Genomic DNA, 20,575 nt, shown 5'->3' with positions numbered 1-20,575 from the left:
CCCTTCACCTTATTGGGATCTTTTCGTAACCTTAATAGTAGGGCTGCAGTGTTAGTCTTTGTTATAAAAACCACTATCCAGAATTTTACGTCAGTATATCTTCACCATTGGCAAAGACGCTAATTTTGCCTCTAATACGTTTAGTGGTAGTAGAGCTTCTTGAGAAAGAGTTCATCCAGGGAAGTACTGCCACGTCAACTATTTTTGGCGCCAAGCAGTAATGTCAGTTACTGCGTTTCGGTTTTGAAGGGTTAGGGTGCTGGTATAACTAAAACACATGAAACTTGTTAACTTATAGCTCAGGGTGAGGGGCGCAGTATCAGTGTCCCTCAAATATTTGTGATTTAAAGCTCTGAGTAGCACTGCACTAGGCCCACGACATAAAAAAAAGAAAACGCCACTGCTTTCCATATAACACAATGTTCTGAAAAATAACACTAATAACCAGTCACAATATCGCATCCGTAACATAACAAATAACAAAAAAAACTCTCGTTTTCCCCTAATCAAACACTTAAGGAAATGATTACGTCCAATCATAACTTTCCGTAATAACATGAACGAATCTCGACGCAAACAAACTACGCGAACTACTCACGGCTTTGACCTAGAAAAAAGTTAAAAGGAAAATCAAATAAAATATGTGGATCGATTTATTATATCATATTGCTCCGACAGAGTCACTTCTTTATGTTCTTACATCTTCACTGAAGTTCTTTTTTTAGTAAAAGCGATCATGTTTTGTTTATTGGATTTTTTTCTGTTTTAGCGAATGAGATTCAAGTGCTTTTTTCACAGACGTTTTATTCAGTTGAAAACTCTGTCTTGGACGTTATGGAAGCGATAAACTTCAAAATTTAAATTTTAATACCAAATAAAATGCAAGCAAATTGATAAACTTAATAATATCGCGATTTTATGTAACAAACACGCACGAAAAATATTTGTGAACCAAACCGTACCGAACCGTTCCGTACCGTCAAGAATTTTATTGGTATGATTTTGTACTATAAGGTTACGTGATATGACTCAAATTAATACTATTAAATACACATGAAATTATGAAATTAATAATAGTAACCATTTACTTCCGACACTTACAATCAATAACATTTGTTAGTCACAAAGTACTTAATTTAGTGTACTAACACTTAACTACATGCATACTAATATCTACCGAATAATCGCCAACTATGTCTGTTCAGCGCCTAATTTTGATTTCCTGATTCGATACGACATTAACTTCCCTTATCTGATCTAAATAACCTCGTCTCGATTTTCTTCTGCCTTTCTTTCTATAAGCTTTATCCACCTTCTCCTTCCTCTTTCTTTCGTACCAGATGCCTAAAACATCTTTCCTATTCGGTTTTCTATTGTCTTTAATAAGCTTGTCTTTTTCAGAACTTTTCTTAACACCTCCGCGTTGGTTTTTCTTTTTGATCCACTAATTAGCTTCATTCATCTCCAACGCCACATCACAAATGTTTTCCAATCGTTTTCGGTCTCTTTGTGTCATTGTCTATATCTCACCATAATACAATGCAATATTCCCTTTTGGCCCTTTTAGGAATGTTTTTATTGTTAAAAGCAATTTTAGCCATTACGTTTAATGAAACTATGTCAGAGTGTGAAGTATTAGAAGTGTGCAAAGGTAGCCGTCGCTCCCAGCATTGGAAATTAACATCTATCTACCAACATACTCAGCTGTGCCAGCATGCTGTTCGCGCTGTGACACGTGAGACGTAGAAACGTTGCGTTTCGCTATATTTCGTTTCTTGAAATCGTCAGCACAGTTGAAGTGCTGTAAAAAGGTGGAAGTTGGTACTACATCCTGAAGAAATTGTTGTGCTAGACGTGTGTGCTCCGCATATCCGCTGCAATTGACCCACAGGCTGTACGTGTAAGAATACTGGAATTAAATCGCAAAGATAAGGGACACTGTCACTGCGCCCGTCACCCTGAGACATAAGTTGGCAAGTCTCACGTGCCTGTAATTTCACCAGCACAGTTATCCTTCAAAACCGGAAGGCAGTAATGCTCACATTACTGCTTGGCGGCAGAAATAGGTATGTTGGCAGTACTTACCTGCAGGGCTTGCACGATAGGGCGCAACTAGCGCGAGAGCGACATAAAGCGCGGGATACTGCTAGTCTCGCATAGAGATTTCACGCTTCATGTCTCTCTCGCGCAAGTCGCAACTTATCGTGCTAGCCCTACCGGACGAACTCTTTTACAAGGGCTCTACTACTACTAAGCTGAAAAACTTGCTCGCACTTAGGTTTACAAACGTATAGCAACTCGCATGGAGCACCGATTAGCGGGCATAAAAGCACTATGTCGTCAGCGTCATTAATGAAACTAAACTAATTCCAAATACATGCTCAATTAATACAACAAATAGCACTAAACTGTACACAAATGAACGTAGTACTCTAAATGAACAAATAGTAACGCGTGCCTGGAATAACTTACATCGCCAGTTTTAATAAGCACTTTTACGACTTCTACCTTTATTGCCTTCAGAAGGTTTTTCATTTGAATATAAAGAAAGAGAAAGCTCAAATTGGAGTGGTTGGGTGAAAAATAAACATTTTATGTTTATTGCGTTTGCGAATAACAAGAGTAAAGTTAAAATAAACTATGTATTTTTTTATGTCTGCGACACGCCTACCCATAACCTTCATGTATTTAAATTAAACCAATGTGAATATGCTGTCAGTGCTTACGTAAAAGATTAGGACTTTTTGTACTTTGAACACAAATTTAAAAAATCGGTTAACGGAAAGTGCTCGAAACCGGATTCATCCTATAGTTTGCCACCCTTAGAGATGGAATATTTTCTTCGAATTTAAATGGGACTGATACTGAGGTAACCTCATTCCAACAAAAAAAAATCATCATAATCGGTTCTCAAATTATCGTGTAACATTTACTAAAAAAAGTCGAATTGAAAACCCCTTCGTTTTTTAAGTCGGTTAAAAAGTCGCATTATTATTTACTTCGAACAAAAAGGTTTAGGTCGTGTTTAATACCGAATACATGTAATAATATATTTAAAATACTATTGCCTTCTAAAATAGGACTCGAGTCAAAATAATTTACAATACTTGAGACTAGCACGAAAGGTGACTGATATAATACATATTTTTTCTAGTATTTAATAATATATGATGTGCCAAACAACACTCTGTGACACGTTTCAGAACATCCAGGCCAGTAGTATTAGAACTCAATGGTCAATAATTTTGTATTTAAGCTAAAGCTTATCTTTTTCCATTTTATTTACTTAAGTAGCAATTCTGTTATTAGGTTTTTCATAATAAAATTATTATTGAAATAATAATCATAATTAATTAACGTATAATAGCCGCCACGAATTTGATCCGCCAAAACATGGAATAACAAAAATTCGAAGCTAGCCGTTTTTCGAATTTTGAAATTTATAACGATGCATCTATCGTCTATAATGTGGTCCATGATCCACAAAAGAAATTACAGAACACCGAAATTGTGTACCTTCCAACGGGCACTGCATAAAAACAGTTTCCAAGTCACGTACCAAGTTATAACATGCGAGCCATTAAAAACTAGGTCGTTGCTATTGTTGAATGCAAAATGCCGTCAAGTTGTTTTTATTTATCGCTCATTACGAAGTTGAACTGTTAACAATTCATTGTACCGCTACTTTTTAAATTGATTTAAATTGGTAACCGCTAATGTTATTTACCCGCACTTATCGGGAAAGAAAGACATTATGTGATAACCCTATTAAGACTCGTGGATAAGTTGATAAATGAAACTTATTTTGCATTTTGGAACTACATTTTTTTTTTTGTAATACTCAGTAACGGGACGAACAAGTCGTGCGCCTGGTGGTGAGCGACACGCCTGTTCATAGCTGTTGCAGTACCACTATCAGCACAGAATCACGAAGATCTGAGGCGGACTGCTATTGCGCCGACATAAGTTGACAAGTCCCTAGTGTCCTCTCAAGTCCCAATCTCGCATTACTGCTGGTGGCAGAAATAGGTAACTACTTGCTACTACGTACTTTCCTGGACGAACTTTTAAAATAATACGTAAAATAATTTATAATTATAATTACATGAAATAATAAATGTTAGCGTCATTTCCAAGTCTGCGTATAAACTACTTTTACATGGCTTAAAACTTTTGTTCAAGTAGTACAACTATAAATACAGGAAATTCCCACGTAACCCATCAAATACTTGGAAAAATAAATTCCTTGAATTTGTACAATCGGTCCAATCTAACATGCAATCGCGAGCCAACTTTTTGATTGTTAGCGAATTGAATAACTTTTTAATGACTAGAAATCGATGTGGTTTCTTTGAAATTTGTGTTCTGTGCAATACAACTTGCAGAATACGATAATTCTGTATAAATGTATATGAACTCACTTTAATACCTTTATTATTAAGACCATTGAGAAACCAGCACTAGATTTAACAGTTGCAACCGCGAAAGCTTCTTCAAAAATTTATTATTCGCTGTACTTTTAATTACAATCATGAGCATATTGATTAAATATACATATTTGTGTGAATATAAAAGTATTTTAAATAGTCACTATCTCTGAAAGCCTCATTCATCCATATTATTGGCGTATTCTTCCTGTTCCCTATCGAACTCCTCCAATTTGTCTTTCCACTTACTTCTTGGCTATTCTCCCCTTCCTTTTTATTTTTTTAATGATATTAAGTGACAGAACGAACAAGTCGGGCGCCAGGTGGTAAGAACACGCCTGTACATAGCAATTGCAGTGTCACACATTAAATCGGAAAGACCTGATGTGCACTGCGGCTGCGACCGTCACCCTGAGACAAAAATTGACAAGTTCCATGTGCCTGTAATTTCACTAGCACCCTTCAAAACCGGAATGCGCACATTACTGCTTGGCGGCAGAAATAGATAAGGTGGCCTGAAATAGATAAGGTGCTATCGTCCTGGACGAACTCTTTCAGAAGAAGCTATACTCCTAATACTTGTTATATATTATATCCTCTTATACTGAAAATGTACAGGTGCGTAGATTACAGATATATATAATTAAGTTACATCAGAAATGGTAATACGTATCATTAATATTAACGTATAAAGAAACATATACAAAGATGTCAAAGCACAAATCCAAGAACATAAACATTGGAGTCTTTAGAAGGAACAACAATGAAATGAGGAATAATGGGTGAAATTAAAAACGCACATTCAAATCTTAACAGAGTTGGCCCGACCTTAACATACAAAAGATCACCTAAAGCCGTCTCATCACGCTTACCCAGATTTAACATTAATCTTAAGAGACTGTCTCCAAATGAAACAGACGATTGAGCGAAGTACAAACATGGTTCATGTATTAGGGTTGTCACATTGTCAAAAAAGAGCTAATATAGACTGGAATTCACGAGCAGTTTTCCTTTGACAAGGTTTCACATCTTCTTTACAATAGTCGGCTGAATCAGTACATTTCTAAAAAGTTTAAAAAACCTATTTCCATGGACAATGTTTAATGCGTTCCAAGTTATGGATAATTTCTTAGCTGTTTTGTTTATTTCAAATACATACCTGTAATGTATCTCATTTATAATTGTACGGTGTTAAGTCTCAACTGATTAACAAGAATGTTTTGAAACGTAAAGTATAAAACAAAACAAATTGACTAAATATAAATTGGTTCCACTTTTAGCAACCCTATTGGCAATAAAGGCTCATAACAATTCGCGCGAAATTGTTTTCACCAGATTAAAGGACTGCTCTCTCTAATGCTCCCGACAATAGATCCCCGAGGCTGTGTTTGTATAAATACTCCGTCAACCGCACGGATATTTTGAGAATGAGATCCTTGGATGGACGAAGGAACTTTTATGGGACGCATTAAAACCAAAATGTCAAAATTCCGCGTGCCCTACATTTGTCCAGCAATGTCCTACATTTTGCTACGCAATTATGGAGTAAACATTATGGAGAAATAAGATTTCAGTTCAAAGGATAGCAATAATTATTTCCAAATTCCTCCTAATCCCACTGCGAAACTTCACATAAAATTAATAACGCGGTTATAAACCTTGTAACTAGTTGATAATAATTTTATTTGCTTTTTTGTTATTTTAAGTCCGAGTTTATTCCGGTTTCTCAAAAAGGTCTATTTTGGTTAAGAAGACTAAAATATTTATGAAACATCTAATTGCTTTACAGCCTTCAAATGTTTTCAGTTAATTTTCTTGAACCTTGTTAAGTAACAGACGAGACGAATATGTTGTAGATAATGGTTTGCACTGAAATATTGTTATTGACTCCATAACTTTGTACAGGTAATTATAACTAGAGTGCATCTAGGGAAGCACAGTAAGGGTGCTGATGAAACTATAGGGACATGGAACTTGTCAACTTCATGTCACATGGGGTGCAGTGATTGTTCCCCTCAGATCTATGCGATTTAAAACTTTGAGTGGTATTGCAAATTGATAAGTTACTACTAACAAAGAAGAAGTTAATAACCATTATCCTTATACTTTCTCTTCTAAATATTACTACACTGGTCTTCTTGTCTGCAAAAATCATATTTGCTAAGTCATAATGAGATTTCAAACCAGAAGTATTCAGGAAGTCATTTCTGCAATGAAATCGGCTCATTTGTTTCTCTGGGCTAATAATGAGGGAGGGATATATATAACTTTGTGACATATCATTTATGAATATAATATAATAGACCGATTTGCAATTTTCCTAACTAAGATAACTTCAATTTCAATTGAATTTCCTACCTTTCTGCTATTCATAAAGACATAAGGCAAAAAGTCCCAAAAACTACGAAATAAATATTAACGAGCAAGTGAACAATTATAATAACAGGTAAGTATTAAAATAATATATTTAAATGGAAATTACATAAACAAGTAAAAAACAACAAAAAGCAAAGCTAGGGAGGGGCGGAGAGTGTCCGTTCTCGGTACTTTTTTGTTCTCTGCTACAACTCTCTCTTAGTACACTGTTCAGCATTTTTATCATGTCATTTAAAGGAGTATTCATAATATGAATATCAATAGTAACCACTAGTTTAATATTAACTATTTAAAAAAAATAATTAAAAAAATTATGATGCTCATATTAAATACGTGGACTAGAATTACCAACAAATCTGAAGTGGTTGATACGGATTAAACAATGTTATGAATGACTCAGCTCATGACATCAAGAATTAGACTGACACCGTATAAATGGAACTCAAAAGGGATGTGAGCAGTTAGTCTATTCATCTCGTAAAATGAACAATTAAGGTCACGTTTAATCCACTACATCAAGCAACGGTTTTGATAATCGAGCAACAGATGAAACTACATAGAGAGCAGAGATGTGTTTCTATGTAGTTTCAAAAGTGTACGCTTGTGGATAGATAAGATGCTGTCTTTAATTAAAATACCGTGTACTAAATTTTTAATAATACTCCTATTACACATTCGAATGCTTTGTAAATGATGTAAGGTACAATTTCCAACGAAAAGTTTTTGTATAACTTTAGCTGTATGCTGTATTCAAATTCGTTACGCTCGCATTTCATCAAACAATTTATGTTTCGTAATTGTTAGATATCCATAATATTGAAATTTATTTGTCATTCCGCATTTTCGAGTACAATTTAATTTTCAAGATTTCGAAAACAGGACAGGTGTGAATTTAAATGATTAATATTTTTTTTAACAAAGGCACTGTTGTGTATTTATGTCAATGTATAAGTATGCTCATCAGCTGTCTACCTTTCAGAGAAATATATGTTATTCTTGAGAAATTAATTTACATTTTGCATTTACATTCGCATTGCCCGTGGCAGCACTAGCTGCCGATGACAAGACACGCCGGGCGGCGGCGGCGGCGCTCTGCGCGGATTTATTTGTTATTTTCCATTCCACAATGAAATATAATATACTTTATTTCTAGAGAATATGTTCTATGTTATATTGCATTTTGTTAAAACCGTGCGGCACTGCTCGGCGCTGTGTGGCGCCACTTGCCACATCTTGCTCAACATCATTCTCAATTTGTGTTTACAGGAAAACCTTATTTTGTAGACGATATGGTTTACATTGCATTACATGTTTTTAAGCATCGCTGCGTTAGTTTACCTGACTGCGGCAATGTGAAGCGACCCTTAGTCGTCTAGTCGTTTATTCAGTAGGGATTTGATGAACAGCCATTTTAACGTCTTTTTTTATAATATCTAGTGACGGGATGAACAAGTCGTGCTTCTGATGGTAAGATACACGCCCGTCCATAACAGTTGGAGTGCCACTCATAGCTTTAAATCGCAAAAATTTGAGGGACACTACCCTGCGCCCGTCACCCTGAGATATACGTTCGCAAGTCCCATATGCCTGTAATTTCACCAGCACCGTTACCCTTCAAAACCGGAACACAGTGAAGCTGATATTACTAATTGGCAGCAGAAATACTGGACAAACAACAAGAAGCTACTAAACGCCTCAGGACATGTACCAACATTATACTCTACATTTAGTCTTGATGACATTTTTAGTACTGAATGAAATACTTTTTTTCATATAGTTTGTAAAAAATGCAGCACTACTTCATTATTCCCGTGAGATGTCCTACAGATCTAACGCTTTCAAAGAAATTCCAACCATAACAAATAATGTCTCCGTGAGTAAGCTTTAAGGAATTTTATAACGCTTAAGTTTTTAAGACATTATCATGATTCTAATCGTTGATGCGTTAAAGGACTGCCCCACACGTCGCTCGTGTTCCAGCGTCCTTGTAAGCAATTATACTATACATTTATCTGATTCTCTGTCTAAAGACAACTTTGGAAGTATTAATGCGTGTTCCCAGAAGGTCCTTGATGTAACGTTCGTGTTGTCATATCGTCTTTTGACAGTCTAAAAGGATTTTATTCTAAATTTTTATGTCTTGGGAAGTTCTCACAAAATTGTCGTGTGTTTATAGGACAAATTATTTAATGTGGATCATAGTCATGATGAGAGGTGAAATCTTGATTCCTTAATAATCACAAGATTGAATGGGTTTATATTTCGAAGATGAGACTAGTAGTAGCAGTAAAATGTTTTGCTCGTTTTAGTCCTTTCTATATATTAAAAGATTCCCTTGTAAAATTGTGAATTTGAGCTCACGATTCTTTACGTGCGACGGTTCGACGTAAGTTCCCGCGTTTGTTTTAGATTTGTTAATCAGGGTTTGAATGTCTTATTGCAATAATAATATATTATAATTATACGCTTTTAAACTTCCTTGTTGTATTATACTAACGTTACAAAACGGGTAAAACAATTTAATAGTTAATTGCACGCCATTCTTTCTGGAGTTCATCCAGGGAAGTACTACCACCTTACCTACTTGTGCCGCCAAGCAATAATAAGGGTGCAGGTACGTGAGCCTTGTAAACTTATGTCTCTGGGTGACAGACACAGTGGCAATGCCCCTCAGATTTTTGCAATTTAAAGTTCTGAGTAGCACTGCAACTGTTACAGACAAGCGTGTAGCTTTCTACCAGGTACACACACGACTTGTCCGTCCTGTCACTTGATATTATAAGAAAAAGACTCATAACATATTGAATTATGACTTATTATTTTTTCTTTGAAATAAGTCTATAGTTCATGCTTTCATTTTTAGCTGTGGTGACCCTGTTAGGGTCCTGTTCATACTATTTTTATTTTAAGACAACTGTGTAACACATTAAAGCAATAAATACTTTGCTACTAAATAACCACGTTATAACTTTCATTTGGAAACCAACCTAAAAGATTTTATGATCCTCGGGTCATCCTCATCCCAAATCCACACGCAAAATTCATAAATATCTTATTTCGTAACACCAAAATGTTTTAAGTAGAACAATGCCAACTGTGACAAGTTGTAGAGTTGTTGAATTACGTAACTGGCAGCTGTACAAAGTTAACCTCCTGACATGGCCGGATAGCATCTCGGCCACAAAATGTAACAGGCAATTGAAAACAACCGCTGCAAATATGGTGGATCGCTAGTCGGAACACGTGCGCAGAAAAACAGAGCCGGAGATTTTGATAGCAATTGTCGCTGGTTCAATTTAGTTTTCTGACAAAACTGTAAATGACTAAAAAATAGATGAATTTGAGAATCAATATAGTCAACCATGACTATGGAACCTATAAAGGCCCGAAACGTGTATTTGTTTGAAAAAAAAAAAAAAACAAATATGCGCTAGTGATACGAATGTGTAACAATCGCAAACACCTAAGAACTCGATATGTTTCCTAAACAATTATCACTAGTTAGTAGGGCTCTTACCACGGCGTGTCTTTATTTTTTTTTATATCAGGTGAAAGTTAAAAGTCATACTTTGGTAAGATCCTGTTACTACTATAAAACAATTCATACACCATTAAAGTTTCATAAAGCATTAAAGTCAAACCATTTTGTTTAATAATTCAATATTTATATTATAGTAATGAAGGTCATATTAAACAAATTATGCAATAGGTACTTTTCTAATCATTTTATTTTACCTTCTTTGAAAAATAACAATAAAAGAAGGGAAAGAAAAAGTTACAACAAAAGAATGGTACTAAAGAGTTAGAAATATGCAAGTTCAACAAAAATTTGAAATGCAACTTAGTTAGATCACGAATCACCCTATTCTTGTTACTTACGCGTAACTTAAAAAAAACTTTTCCTACCTCAAAAGTGAGTTTATCGACTTTCGATCTGGAATCTGTTCGGCACATATTTGTTAGTCTTTGTGGTCCTTATCGTGTGGATTAATCGCCGTAAGAAATCCTGGGTCCCTTGCCGCTATTTTTTCTGCAAAGACTTCTTAAACAAACTTCCCGGTGTTTGTACAAGAAGAATGGACGTTATTTCAAGTTGGATGCTTTGAACAATTCTGTTGAGATGACAGTTTTGTGATCCTTAGCAAATACTAGTAATTGGAGTGCAGAAATTGGTATTATTTGAGAATGCAGCAAGACGTTTTAAAAATAATTGCTTTACCTGCATTAATTTTAATCTTGTTTCTTTATCTAATCGATAATATTTTTTTTTTCTTTTTTTAATTAATACATAATGCGGCACAAGCTTCATAAAATTGGCAAAGTTTTTAGCTTTAGCAGTACAGAACCTTGTGCAAGAGCTCGTCCAGGAAAGTACTGCTACATTACCTATTTCTGCCATCAAACAGTAATGTGAGCATTACTGCGTTTCGGTTTTGAATGGTAAGGGTGGTGGAGAACTTACAAGCATAGGGAACTTTTCAACTTAAGTCTCAGGGTGACGTGACAGTGGCAGTGCCCTTCAGATGTTTGCGATTTAAATATCTAAGCGGCACTACCAACTGTTATAGACTGGCGTGTCGCTTATCCTCAGGCACACGTACTTGTTTGTGTTCGTCCCATCACTTGGCCTCATAAAAAAAACCTTCCTCTACGAGTAGGTATAATACGAGTTAGAGATGTGTCTATAGAAAAATTGTCGGTGGTGGCGACTAATAGTTTTTCGATCAGCGGTGGCGATGTGATAGGCATGACACAACTTTTTCAAGTATTTAAAAAATTAAATTATCCCTTCCTCTCCTTTCCATCAGCGGACCACCCGTGCCGGACTGCGTTGCCACAGTTGGACGGTCAGTTCAATACCGTCCCGCACTAAAAAGTTTGGCAATTCGTTTTTATGCCGAACCATCAAATTGTGGAACCAACTCCCGGCGCATGTATACCCTCCCCTCTATAACATCGGGTCTTCAAACGTAGTGTGAAGAAGCATTTGGCCAGACCGGCAAAATGATAGTGACGGAGTGAAGATATTTGTGTTTTCCATCCGTTACTCTCATCTCTGGACTGTATTCGCACTTTCCATCAGGCGCGGTGCAGTCATTTTGCCGAGTCACAATAAACAAAAAATTAAAAAAAATACTGAAACGTTATTTAGATCAATCTCCGTATTCATTTTCAAAGTTACAAAACTTTGAAAAGGAATTATCACTTGGTGGTATAAAAAAGTCTCTTTACGAAATTATGATTAATATTATTTACTATTATTTATCTTTAACATGATTCTAATATATAAATTGCACTATTTTTCACGTATGTTTGTTTTTTAAACTAACCAACATTTCTGGGCCCTTTATAGGTCCCACGGTCACGCCTGACTATAAATAAAGGCCTGACTATAAGACCTGTAAATTTAGATCCGAAATACAGTTTAGATTCCAATGTGTAACAATCGCGAAAACCTCAGAACTTGATATACCCTAACACATAAAACGATTATATAACTCCTACATAACATGTTACGATATTTTATTAGACGTCCATTTATTTCGAGAATCAAACATGCTTTTGTTTCATATCCCATCACGGATATCACAGGCGAAATTTGATAAAATAGCTTTCAAAAGCAGTTGGCAAGCTTTTTTTATTTAAACACAATATGACACAAAAGTGGGCGTGTTTTATTTATAGCTCGTTTTGATCGCTACACAATTGTGGGGGGCATACACAAAAAACGCTTCATACCATTTCTCTTACAACAAAATGTGACCATTCACTTTGTTTAGGGGTAAAAAAAATGCTGTTGTTCCTGAGGTAATACTGGAATGAAAATACCTACACAACTTTCTAGATCATCCGTTACACTCTTTTGTCTCGTTTTAATAAATCTGTAACTAATGATTATATCACTTTTATATTTGTGACGCGATAAAAGTCTAAAATTTTCGAAAATGATTATGTGTTATTTAAATACATCCACGTCCACTTGGTGTAAAAAAGCTACATCTGCAAAATGACAAATTTTTATGAGAGAAGTTTAAAGATTGTACGAACGAAATTCATCGATAATTTTTGTATGCTTAAAACTAGAGTTATAAAATTTCACATACTTATGCATAATTTGTTTCATGTAACTCATATTATTTTTATGACTTTCAAGTGACTGACAAGTGGCATTATTATTCCGAGGACACGAATTGAGAAACGTTCATCTTTGCAAATACCAGCAAATAATGTAGTTTGTTCATATCGCCATGATTACGTTTTTATAGAAAGTCGAAAAATGTTTTTACCGATCGGAAATTAATTCAGTATCATAGATATAAAATCACTAGCCACCGGACTTTTTCTGTGTGGTTTGACCAGGTTTGTCAGACCACACAATAAGAGTTTTGTGAAATGGTAGTGCTAATAATGACGTTTCATATCAACACATTTGATATAAAAAAATTCCCCATCTTTGCGAGGATCTTATCGTCGAAGTGTAATTGATTTATAAATCATTGTTTACAGAATTATTTTAATGAATCGAGTACTTAGGTTTTCGCGATTGTTACACATAGGAAATGAAACTATTTTTCCGGATTTAAATAGCGTATATTTGTTTTTCAAAGGACTTTACCATCTCAGTCAGACGTGATCATGGGATCTGTAAAGTTAGTTTATTTAATAAAACTAATATACACGATTTAGATCCGAAAAATAGTTTCATTTCCTAAGTAATCAGAAATTCCGTCTTGCATAATTCTCCAGTAAACCAGTTTGTCAAAACCACAATGCCCGTTTTTCATTACGCAAAGTACGCTGTATAAACGTCTTTGGGTGTATTATTTAATAGAGCTGGCTCTTGTGTAGTTAATAATAGCTATTTGCTATGCTTTTGTAGATGTGGGCCCTGAATGGGACCGGTGGTGGGCGCGTCATCTTTCTGTCAAACAAATCGATTCGGGGTTGATAGTGATGTTTTTATCGATAGTTTCTAATCATCGATGATTGGAGATTCATTCAATGTAGTCATCCTTTTAGCGTCAAACTTATGTGGTTATTTAAAAAAATATTTTATTATTTATTTGGATTATTATTAGATATAATTCTTAAGTAAGATCGAAAGTTGTAATGTAATGTAAACTAACTTTTAGCTAGCTTGTTTCTAGTCTTTCTTTCCATTATCCATGATAGCATCATACGGTATTACAACATAATTTACAAAATATTATACCTATTTCAGTGTATTTAAGCGCTAGACAGAAATAACAGATCTCCAGATGTTCAGATATGATACAGAGGATCACACATAGAGCTATACAAACTGTTATATTGATTGTAATGAATATTATGATGTTTTAACCATGACATTCATTTTTTTTAGTGAAATTACTCCACTAGTTTGTTTATTATTTTTTATACAAAGATGGAACGATAAGAACATCCTGCCAGAAAAGAATTTTTCTTTGTAATCGATCTTTGTATTAATAGACATATACAAACTGTCAAAATGTATAACTGATAATTGCATTCTTTTTCATTTGCATAGAGTATAAATTTTTAGTTTAACAAAGTGACTAAATTATGTGCAAACACAATTGCTATATATATTTGATATTTTGAAATTAGAATTTTCTAATTTTACTAACAATTAATAATGGCTTTCCCATTCCTCTATAAGTTAAATACTCGATGAATACTCCACAGCGCAACTCACATCACTAACTTGCATTTCTACGGTTCCCATACATTTTTTGCAATACGCAGGGATTACTAAACAATGACGAGCGTGTACGCAGGCCACACATCATTTCGCAACGAGGAGTCGTTTTTGCCGACATATTTAATAGGATTCCGCAATTTATTGTGAAATGCTTTTATCAATAAAATGCTTTAAACTCATACGTTGTATAAACGGATCGATATATAACTAAGGCTGAGGTTAAAAGATGCGTAAGCGTACGTGTTGTAAAACTTGTCCGATAGTACAGTAAATTAACACTAAATAAAATAAAAATATTATACGTTTTACGTGATAATTTCTCTCTCTTCAATAATTTTTTTATTTTCTGAAAAAAAAATGATGATGATTGATAGATGATTTTTTTTCAATAACTTCATTACCCCTAGGGCCAAACGATTACCATACTGGACTTACACGCGGAGGTCCGGGGTTCGATTACCGGGCCGGCCCGAGAGAAATATTTGTATGGCCTACATTTGTTTCTATTATAGTTTGGGTGTAATTTGTGGTTGTCTATGTGTATGTCCATAGCCCCGTGATGCAGGGTTTCCATAGTGCGCGGCTGTGGATGTGTGCGCGTTATTATTATTATTATTTGGGTTACAACAGCAAAATAAATATATTAGTAAAAACATAAATATTGTATAGTTTTATGTTCCTACTTTTGCACTGTCACATAGAAACAAACTTACACGCACCGACCCCAATACAATGCAGTGTTTTCTAATAAGTCTGATCGGCAATTTTCCTTTTTGTTTAAAATATGTTGTTAATCGGTTTGAAAGTAAAAAAAATAATAGACGACAGTTATTTTGTTCATTCGTTTGTTATAACTCCCTACTATTAGAGGTTTCCCAAATGGTTTTGCGTTCTTCTAAATATCGTTAACTTTAACCTTCCGGTCGCACGCGGTCTCGGGGACCGCAGCGATATTATTTTAGTCATTTTACAAAAACTATAAACCATAGATGATTGAGCGACCTTGATATCCTCGAGAAGATGAGGTACTTCTCCTTAGTAACCCTGTGACATTCGTCGGAAGTGCAAATGTGTCTTTATTTATGTTAGCGGTCTCAGATTCCGCGCGCGACCGGTCGTGTTCCAAAAAAATTCATGGAATGAAATTGAAATCTGGGTATTTCATGTTATTTGTGCTATATTATTTAATAAATTAATGTTAATTGTTGCCTATCTATACAATTCAAATTTTGCTATTGGCGCTCTGATTAGCTTTCCGATGTCTCAAAGGTTGTCTGGAAGAGATCGCTCTTAGCGATAAGTCCGTCTTTGCCCACATTAATTGCTGTCTATGTACTGTTTTTGTGCTTGTGTGTAAGCAAGAAAGTGTATATCTATCTATCTACGTATATTGCAAATTACATTATTTTATGTAATATTATATTCAATTATTTATTATTACACTATTTGTTATAGACAATGAGTTACGATGAATCAGAACGGCTTGCAGAGGCGGCGGAAACTGAAGGTGAAGATGTTAATTATGTCAAACCATTAATACTGATAAGGAGTAGGTTATCGTAGCACAGTCAAGAGCACGTCAAGCTTGACACTTTCTACTTGGACCGTACTTATCGTAAGCGGCATAGAGTTGGATTTAAGTCTTAAGTGTCAAGCTTGACGTGCTCTTGACCCTGTACCTACTCTTAAAAATATTTAGAAGTTTTTTATTTTGTTTTCCTTTTTTATTATATTAGAATTAAAATATTACGTAGAACATCATGAAAAAAAAAACATTTAAAAACAATTGTGCTTTTAGAGTTCCTACAAAATTGTGTAATTATTATTGATAATAATTTTGATTAGTCTTAGTAATAATTATGATGTCTATTTACTATTAAGATAGAAAACATCATCTTGTTTTGTTATTTTCTTGATTTCTAACGTTGTTTTGTGTCATATGTCTAAAATTTTGAATTAAAAATAAGTAAATAATGTTTTTATTTTCATTTTTCATTTATAGACAAAAGACTTATTTTTATTATGTGCTATACAACGTCATGATGATATTCATTTGTCTTCTCAAACTGAACGCACAAAGTTGCGGTCTCACAGACCGCGCGCGACTGCTTATGTTCGGCGCAAGGGTGCGACCACTGGAAGGTTAATAAAATTGAAAAAGTTTTTTATTTACTAAATCTTTATTTAATCAATGTTAAACTATTACTATAATAATAATATAATAAAAATTCATGCTGTGAACAGTTTTTGATTAGTTACAAAAACTTAAAGAAACGCGTTCTGATTTATTTCAATAAAGTTTTAGTAAGGCAGTAAGTACATGTTAAAAGATGTCAATTTATCATTATTATTATTTATTTATTTATTGCAAATTATGTTAGTTACAGGCATTACAATCGGTGTTTGTTATTGTAATGGAAGTTAAGTTGCCATATTGGTCAGCCCGCCAAGCCCCGCAAGCCATACGTCACTTCCACTAACCGCCCTGCGATAGCAGCGCCACCTTGGACCAATCCACCGCCACCAGCTAGCCGTTTGATGGAACTGGATAAGCCATATTGTGTCGTTTGATTAAAAAATTAATAAAATACTTGGTAATCTTTACTTCATCGTCTTATTTGCCGTCCTTCTGTCAAAATGCAAGGCTGCAACGTTGTTGTTTAACGAGAGTGTCTCAATTGACGACACTCGTCAATTGTTTCGAACGCGGGCTAGCAAATCGGAGCGCAGTTGTCACAGTAATGATACGGCAGAATAGTTTTCAAACAAATTAAATGACCTTTCGTCTCTATTTCTGGTTATATACTCGATGTGTACGACAAATCGCGTAGTTGAATGACACATCATTGTGTTTTTTTTCATCGAAAGAAAAAGTAAGGCGCGCACAGTCCATCGTCAAGTTCGAATTTCAAAACCCTTTCCACGCCAGCGTGCAAAAGCTCAGATTTCTAATGAGAAAGAAAGCCTTTTCGAGCTAGTGAGGTGAAAAAGTATATTAGTAAGCGTAAATATACCCCGTTGGGGTGTGGCAAATAATTAGTTGGTACTCTCTAATAATTCACAAAAATAAACATAGATTTTTAAGTACTTTTTAGTAGCAGTAGAGCTCCTTGTGCGTTCCTCCGGAAAGGTACCGCCACCTTACCTATTTCTGCCGCCAAACAGTAATAATGTCAGCATTACTGTGTTCCAGTTTTGAAGGACAAGGGTGCTAGAGAAATTACAGGCATGTGGGACTCGTCAACTTACGTCTCAGGGTGACGGGCGCAGTGGAGGTATCCCTAGGTTTTTGCGATTCAAAGCTCTAAGTGGCACTGCAACTGTTATGGATAGGCATGTAGCTTACCATCAGGCGCACGACTTGCTTGTTCCGTCACTTGATACTATAAAAAAATAAAATAGTCACAAAATTAAAAAGAAATTTACATTATGGAGGTGTTGAAGAGTTCACCACCTCTTTCGCATCATCTTATAGGAGAGTCCATGAAGGCTCTCACGTTACTACAGTAGCACTCAATTATCAAGAGGAACTTTAGTTTGTTTTTGAATCTGTTGGTCATTTGTCTGGTATTTCATTATGAATTAATATACCTCTAGAATTTTAATGGCTACTTTATGTCTAATTCTTATATATTAAATATAAACGTTCTCACTTTGCCTGGTGCATTGTTTTTTTAAATTCTTTCCGTTACGTGAATGGCAAAGTTAAAAACCACACAGCTTAGTCTTGGTGGAATGCAAGTAACGTCGTATAAAAGTGTATAACCATGTGGCAACATGTCATTATTTTACCCTGAACATACTTGTTGGTGTTACATAGAGGTAACTCTACAACTACAATTACTGGATCAATTTAGATCACAACCATCAACGCCGCAATCCAACCGATTAATTAGCTTGACAGTAATTTATAACTAAATTAAACTTACAAACATGTTAACAATAACTTTTATTAAAATTCTAATGAAGTAGTGTCTTTCTGCATCATCGGAGACGTCGAAGAGTGACGTGAAGAGAAATTCCCTTCTAACTAGAAAACTCGCAAACTCGAAAACGCCATTGTAGATTACACAGTACACCACATACCTTATTTCTGTAAAGAATTTGCCAACTAGAAGGCTTTCGCACTTACAAGTTCCAGCGGAGTCACACAGATGGCGCTAACAACCTCGAAATTTAAAAACACTTGACGCCGCCAGTGGAAACATTGTGTAAAAACAAAGTGTTCGTAGAATTCATTTTTTTGAGACATTAAAGTACTTGAACTTAAAGATTCTTAGTTTATTAACCGACTTCAAAAATGGAGGAGGTTCTCAATTCCATTGTATGTTTTTTTTGTATGTATGTTACGCGGTATTTGTGAACCAATTTTCATGATTCTTTTTTTATTGGAAAGAGGGTGCCTCCATAGTGGTCCCATTTAATTTTGAAGAAAATCATCCACATCTAAGGGTGGCTGTTCACACATGAAGATTCATTTTTGTAAATAGCGCCTAAATTTTAGTATAATGAGCAATTATTTTTTTGGTTGTTTTTGCTATTCTTTAATTCCAGACGTTTTTCTCTCTCAATATATTTTGAGTAGTGAGAACCGATTTTTATTATCTCCTGTGTCAAGTCCCGTATAATGGCGAACTAGAGGATGAATTCGGGTTTGCGTACTTTCCGGTAACCGATTTCAATGAAACTTGATAATTATATGTAATTCCACGTACTTTTGAGGTCGGTTTTTTAGTACTCTGTAAGGAGATTATTATGTGTGTGTTCCTTATTAAGACATTTTTATCCTAAAGTATTAAGTAATAGTATTAGTAGGCAGTTATATCTATTTATTTATTTATTATGCATGGGCCATCAACTTAAAAAGACAATAAGTAATCATAAATAATGCAAATAATTAAGGAACTCAAAACACAGCATACAACAAAAAATTTATTCGTGTAAAAAACTACTAAAAAATGTAACTCACAGTTAATTGTGTGTAATAAATATAGTTGCGTTTTTTTTCTATACACTAATTGTTTTTAAAGATGTAAAACATAGCAAAATCGTGTTTATAATAATAAAAATAATTAGGCGAGAGTCTAAAATAAATATAATAATTATTTATTCAGACAACCACATGGTGTGGTCCAATAGTGTTTAGTATCTTACAAACTAACATAAAAAGTGTGTTAGTGACAAAGAAAATAAAATAAAAATACAAGTCAAAATTATCTTTCACTCCCATCCCGATCAAATAGATTCACATGAGACATTGATCAGGATCCACACGAAAGACTTCATTATGGGCAGGTCATATCGGTCAGGTATGATCTGTGGAATAAATACAGCGAAGAAATAAATTTTAAACTACAACATTAATTTAAAATAATTTGTATTTTATGGGAGCCGCAATATATCACAAGTTTAAACATTTTACGGTATAAGTGTTTTGAAAAGCTACGATAAATCGATATACCTAATCAATTAAATTTGCAACCTCGCTCTAATAGCTCAAAAAACGAACGTGTCCAAACGACCTTTGTCCTTGACTATTTGAGTGATGTTTGACCTTGTCCATAAACTGGCAATGTCAAGGTGTTTATGTAAAACAGGTCGCATCAGATGTTATCGCTATCGGATATTTTTGTTTTGTTGACTTCGATACGCGGGAAGGTCTGTGTAATTTTAGACATTTCTAACGTCCTCGGCTTTCCTTTGGACTTCTGCTGCTGTACTTAACCTTCCTCTGATGCCGTACCTAACCTACAACTTTACTGGTTAAGTTTCGTTCAATGTTAAATTGTACAAGGATTATCAAGAGGAAAAGAGAAAAAGATTTGTAAGAGGAAATTTTGTGGAGAAATAAACATCATAATCACTAAAATAATAATAGTAATTACAATGTTTGCTTGAAGTGAAACAATTGACAACACCCGTCAATTGTTTCGAATTCGGGCTGGAAAAACGGAGCGCATTTGTTACAGTAATGATTTAGCAAAATAGATTTCAAATAATTCTAATAATATTTGAATAACGTCACAATAAATGTATAAATGTAAATAATATAATCTCTGTACAGAGTACT

At 34.7% G+C, this 20,575-nt stretch overlaps 1 long non-coding RNA gene across 1 annotated transcript; it reads left to right on the top strand.

Annotated features, from left to right (window-relative positions):
- The first annotated feature begins 966 nt into the window (after window positions 1–966).
- Window positions 967–17,009, top strand: LOC113229460. Its single transcript, XR_003310414.1, has 3 exons — window positions 967–994; window positions 15,961–16,012; window positions 16,887–17,009. It is a non-coding gene; the product is annotated as an uncharacterized LOC113229460 (long non-coding RNA).
- The last annotated feature ends 3,566 nt before the right edge of the window (window positions 17,010–20,575 follow it).

The sequence above is a fragment of the Hyposmocoma kahamanoa genome, unplaced genomic scaffold (assembly GCF_003589595.1).
Source record: "Hyposmocoma kahamanoa isolate Upper Pololo Valley unplaced genomic scaffold, ASM358959v1 62, whole genome shotgun sequence".
Taxonomy (NCBI): domain Eukaryota; kingdom Metazoa; phylum Arthropoda; class Insecta; order Lepidoptera; family Cosmopterigidae; genus Hyposmocoma; species Hyposmocoma kahamanoa.
Note: the sequence above shows the minus strand (reverse complement) of the source record. Positions and strands in the feature narration are given on the sequence as shown.